This window comes from Simochromis diagramma, unplaced genomic scaffold (assembly GCF_900408965.1).
Source record: "Simochromis diagramma unplaced genomic scaffold, fSimDia1.1 OVJJ01000661.1, whole genome shotgun sequence".
Lineage (NCBI taxonomy): Eukaryota > Metazoa > Chordata > Actinopteri > Cichliformes > Cichlidae > Simochromis > Simochromis diagramma.
This window is the reverse complement of record NW_024387100.1, coordinates 6,443-11,606: the sequence shown is the minus strand read 5'-3', so window position 1 is coordinate 11,606 and position 5,164 is coordinate 6,443. Positions and strand designations below refer to the sequence as shown.

The 5,164-nt window shown below is 39.9% G+C and overlaps 1 long non-coding RNA gene across 1 annotated transcript; it reads left to right on the top strand.

Moving 5' to 3' along the window:
- The first annotated feature begins 2,591 nt into the window (after window positions 1–2,591).
- Window positions 2,592–3,976, top strand: LOC120743031. Its single transcript, XR_005698026.1, has 2 exons — window positions 2,592–2,641; window positions 2,814–3,976. It is a non-coding gene; the product is annotated as an uncharacterized LOC120743031 (long non-coding RNA).
- The last annotated feature ends 1,188 nt before the right edge of the window (window positions 3,977–5,164 follow it).

Sequence of the window (5,164 nt, the reverse complement as noted above, 5' to 3'; positions counted from 1 at the left end):
GGAGTACTTGGACGTGTGTGATGGAGCATTGTCCTGCATGAAAATCATGTTTTTCTTGAAGGATGCAGACTTCTTCCTGTACCACTGCTTGAAGAAGGTGTCTTCCAGAAACTGGCAGTAGGACTGGGAGTTGAGCTTGACTCCATCCTCAACCCGAAAAGGCCCCACAAGCTCATCTTTGATGATACCAACCCAAACCAGTACTCCACCTCCACCTTGCTGGCGTCTGAGTCGGACTGGAGCTCTCTGCCCTTTACCAATCCAGCCACGGGCCCATCCATCTGGCCCATCAAGACTCACTCTCATTTCATCAGTCCATAAAACCTTAGAAAAGCCAGTCTTGAGATATTTCTTGGCCCAGTCTTGACGTTTCAGCTTGTGTGTCTTGTTCAGTGGTGGTCGTCTTTCAGCCTTTCTTACCTTGGCCATGTCTCTGAGTATTGCACACCTTGTGCTTTTGGGCACTCCAGTGATGTTGCAGCTCTGAAATATGGCCAAACTGGTGGCAAGTGGCATCTTGGCAGCTGCACGCTTGACTTTTCTCAGTTCATGGGCAGTTATTTTGTGCCTTGGTTTTTCCACACGCTTCTTGCGACCCTGTTGACTATTTTGAATGAAACGCTTGATTGTTCGATGATCACGCTTCAGAAGCTTTGCAATTTTGAGACTGCTGCATCCCTCTGCAAAATATCTCACTATTTTTGACTTTTCTGAGCCTGTCAAGTCCTTCTTTTGACCCGTTTTGCCAAAGGAAAGGAAGTTGCCTAATAATTATGCACACCTGATATAGGGTGTTGATGTCATTAGACCACACCCCTTCTCATTACAGAGATGCACATCACCTAATATGCTTAATTGGTAGTAGGCTTTCGAGCCTATACAGCTTGGAGTAAGACAACATGCATGAAGAGGATGATGTGGACAAAATACTCATTTGCCTAATAATTCCGCACTCCCTGTATAGTACAAATAACACCATCTATTACTGTGTCTGAATGTGTGGTATTGGCACTGCCAATTTAGGCCTAAAGAGATATGAGTTTTAAAAAAAAGACCACCTAATTTAAATGTATACATTACATGCTTGTTAAAAGCTAACTTCCATAAGCACAATAACCAGATGAAACATATGGCAGTGTTTATATGTAACATAGGCAACCTTAAAATCTTTCTTATGATTCAACTGTGGGATTTAACTGAATTCTTTAGAAGGACAGGCTAAATTACTTTATTTTCAACTTTAAGGCCAACCTACATTTTAACTATTTAACAGGCCACTAATCTAGTTTATGGCTTTGCACTTTCACAACCAAACATGTATCTAAACACATTGTTTTAATAAAAAAAATACTATTGATATTATTATTATTACTGTTATTTAACATGTAATTAAACAGAAATGTTCTTTAAATATAAAAGCAGTTTGCTTATGTTGTTAAAGAAAGGCTAGATTTGACATTAAGAGATGCTACAGATGTTCAAAAGCAACAAAAAAAGCCTTAAAAGAAATACGGAGTTTAAGAATATGTAACGTTATAAAAGTTCATATTTCAGAAAAAAAAACCTGTGCACCATGAATATGTGAACTGATCTATGCCAGAGAGGAGGAAAGCAGTGACATGGAATTTTCAAACCATATTCAAACCATATTCAAACCGAGAAGCAAAATTTCCATCTTACTTAGTTTTTCTAATTTAAGACAACTCAAATAAACTGGGTTGATCGACTTTTTGGATGAAAAGTACTGGTAACCTACTTAAACTGAGTTCTAATAACAAGTTGATAAAAACTGAGTTCAGTCTACTTAACAGAAAATTTAAAGATGCTGACACACACAGACGCAGCGGCTCACTTCTCCTCACGTTCGGTGCTTTGTTTTTTACTTTTTCCATGTGTATATGTGTGGGTGTATGCGTTTTCTATTACTATACATCAAGTGGAGTCCACTTACAGTCGATCTTTTGAGTTTACACTGTGCAAAGAACATTATGTCAGACTATCACCACTTCCATGGCATTCCGGAGGACATAATAAGAACTCCAGGGTCTCCATGGTTGGTTCTTCCCAGCGGTAAGCCAAAGAGGAAACATAAACAAAGGAGGCAAAAGCGTGGCTGCACTAGCAAAGCTAAAGAAACAACCATTTAAGCCACAGCTTCCGAGTATCTTCCTCTTCAACGTCAGGTCCATAACCAACAAAATGACAAACTGAGATTACAAACTGCAGTCAACAAGTATGTACAGGACAGCAGCATTGTACTACTCACAGAGACTTGGCTGCTGCCATCAATTCCGGTATTTACCAATACCTTATCTGTAGATTAATTCCAAACAGCTCTCATGTTTCCTCATTTTTCCGATCTCCTAACATGGGGACGTGTTGGGTGCCCGGAAACCTAACATATTGACAATTTTTCACCTAGCGTAAAATGTTATGCTTCGGGAGGGAGAACCTGTTGGGACTGAAGTGTATTTGTGAAAACTGTTGGACTGTTCCATTATTAGTGTCTAACATTATGTGTATGACAGCCATGTAATGTCCATGTGTGCATGCTGAAAGAGACTGTGCTGGTCTGACTCCCCTCCTCCTTTCAGGGTGGAGCCTGCTGGAGAACAATGGTTGAGACCAGGTCTGAGGAAGTGTAAGTGTGTTTTTAATGTGATGCATGAAAACAAAGCAGCACACATTCAACCATCTTCAAACTGTCACATCACTCATTCACATCTCTGATGTCAGGAGGCATCAAAGTGTCAATCAATGAACAGATGATGGATCAATAACTGCAGCTGGATTGTATTTGTTCTCTCCACCAGATTCCTGTCAACCCACAATTGACACAAACACAGTACACAGAAACCTCAAACTGTCTGACAACAACAGGAAGGTGACACATGTGCATGAGGTTCAGTTGTATCCTGATCATCCACACAGATTTGATGTTCATCAGCTGCTGTGTAGAGATGGTCTGACTGGTCGTTGTTACTGGGAGGTCGAGTGGAAAGGAGAGGTTTGGATGACAGTGAGTTACAGAAGAATAAGAAGGAAAGGTGTCAGCAGTGACTGTTATTTTGGAGAGAATGATCATTCCTGGAGGTTGTATTGCTCTGATGCTGGTCCTATTTATGTTTGTCACGAATACCAAATTCGTATCCACCACCACCTCCTCCTCCTCCGTCTCTAACAGAATTGCAGTGTACGTGGACTTTCCTGCTGGCACTCTGTCCTTCTACAGAGTCTCCTCTGACACTCTGATCCATCTCCACACCTTCAACACCACATTCACTGAACCTCTTTATCCTGGATTAAAAGTCTTTATGGGTGCCTCAGTGTGTCTGTGCTGAGTTGAGTGTAAAGAGTGTCCTCCTGTTAGAGAAACACTGACTGTTGAACAGATAGTTCAGTCTGTACATGTCTGTCTCTTTCACTCAGAAACATGTTTTCAGATTCATGGATTCAGTTGATGTTTTAAACTGTTGATTGATGATGTGACTGATTCCTTGTAAATTTCTTCATCTTCAGGCCTGAAGCTCAGTTCACAACCAGCTCCTCTGCATTTTCATCAAGCCTGAGCTCATTAAAATGAATCCAAATGTTTGATTTCTCTTTCTTAATGGGATTTTTTCCAAAGTCTCCACATGCTCTTACTGTTTCACTCATTGTTGGAAGCTCATAATTTGAAAATGTTTCAGCCATATAAGCTGAAAATATTGGCCCAATAGTTTTAAATGCAGTTATAAACCAGAATATGATTGTTTTGAGAGATCATAATGCATATGGCTTATCTAATAAACAGCAAAGGCTTCAATCCTGATTTGAAAGTAGTCTTGTGTTTTTCCAATGTTGAACAAGAACATGGTGCAGGATGTTGGTACCAGCTTGGTTATCAAACACATGAAATATGTAAATATGTGTGTATCGCACTGCATATGTTGTGTATCACTTTAGTTTGTATGAAATATGAAAACTATCACAAAGAGTCCTGGTGAAATATCTGCTGAAATTTTCTGACAGACATTCGATTTATTGCTTTTTTGTTTTTAACTTTGATAAAATGCTGCATGAAAAACAAAGAGGAAGTGATGACAGATGTGTTTATGTCCACAAAGCAGAATGAGCTCTGTTGCTGACAATAAGTGATGTACAAACAGCGTGAGCATTTCTGAGGCCTTGGAAAGAAAAGAGAAGCACAATCAGTGATTGTGAGCTCACCAACACACAAATTTACACTTCGTTTGTCTTCACAGAGAAAAAACACACTTCTTGCTGCTGATGTTTCACAATAAAAGCCACGATAAGAAACAGAAAAGCTGTAAAAACATTTGATTGAATTGGGGGAAATGTCTGAATCTATCTAGTATTAAACTAAGAGTGTATAACTTGTATAAAGAGTATTTAGTGAATGTGAGGTTTCCATGGTAATGAAGCACCTTCATCACAGTGAAAACACACAGTTATAGCTGAAGTTACGTGGCTGAGCGTCCAATCCTGCTTCACTGACAGGCTTCTGGACTGTTTCAGAGAAACTATCAGGATCACTGCCCTCCAGTGGTCACTGTCAGTGACCACTACTCTTCACATACAATAATACTGGCATTAGGACACATTCACTGCAGTGTTTCAGCACTAATGTTCATTAGTGTGATAATGATGCTTTATATGTGAACACAGATATTATTAAACTGATAGAATCACTGACACGGTCAGCAGAAATTTACTGACTGATGACATGTTACTGCCCTCAGGTGGTCACAGTGAGGAACTGCATGATATTAAACCAGTGGCAGGTGGTGTCCTTAATGAAGAGCATTTCTAACCAATATATATATTACAACAAAGAGCAATAAAAATCATTAATAACACTGGCTTCAATGAAGCTTCTGACTCACTCTTAATCAAATTAAAAACCTTCAATTTTATGAGCTGCTCGAGCTTCAAACAGTCCAAATTATGTAGAGAGCAAGATGATATCCACGAGGCCAAATATTCCGAATGAGTTTCAGGTCTAATAAAAACATGACACACTGAGAGGAAACTCCATGTTCAATAACGCAGCTGTAAGAACCAATAGTAAAATCACAGCATTACACTGCTGCTTGTGCGTGGACTTCTCTCAGGCCCTCCCCATGCTGTCTCCTTCCAGTCCATCCCTGAACCTGCAGGACCC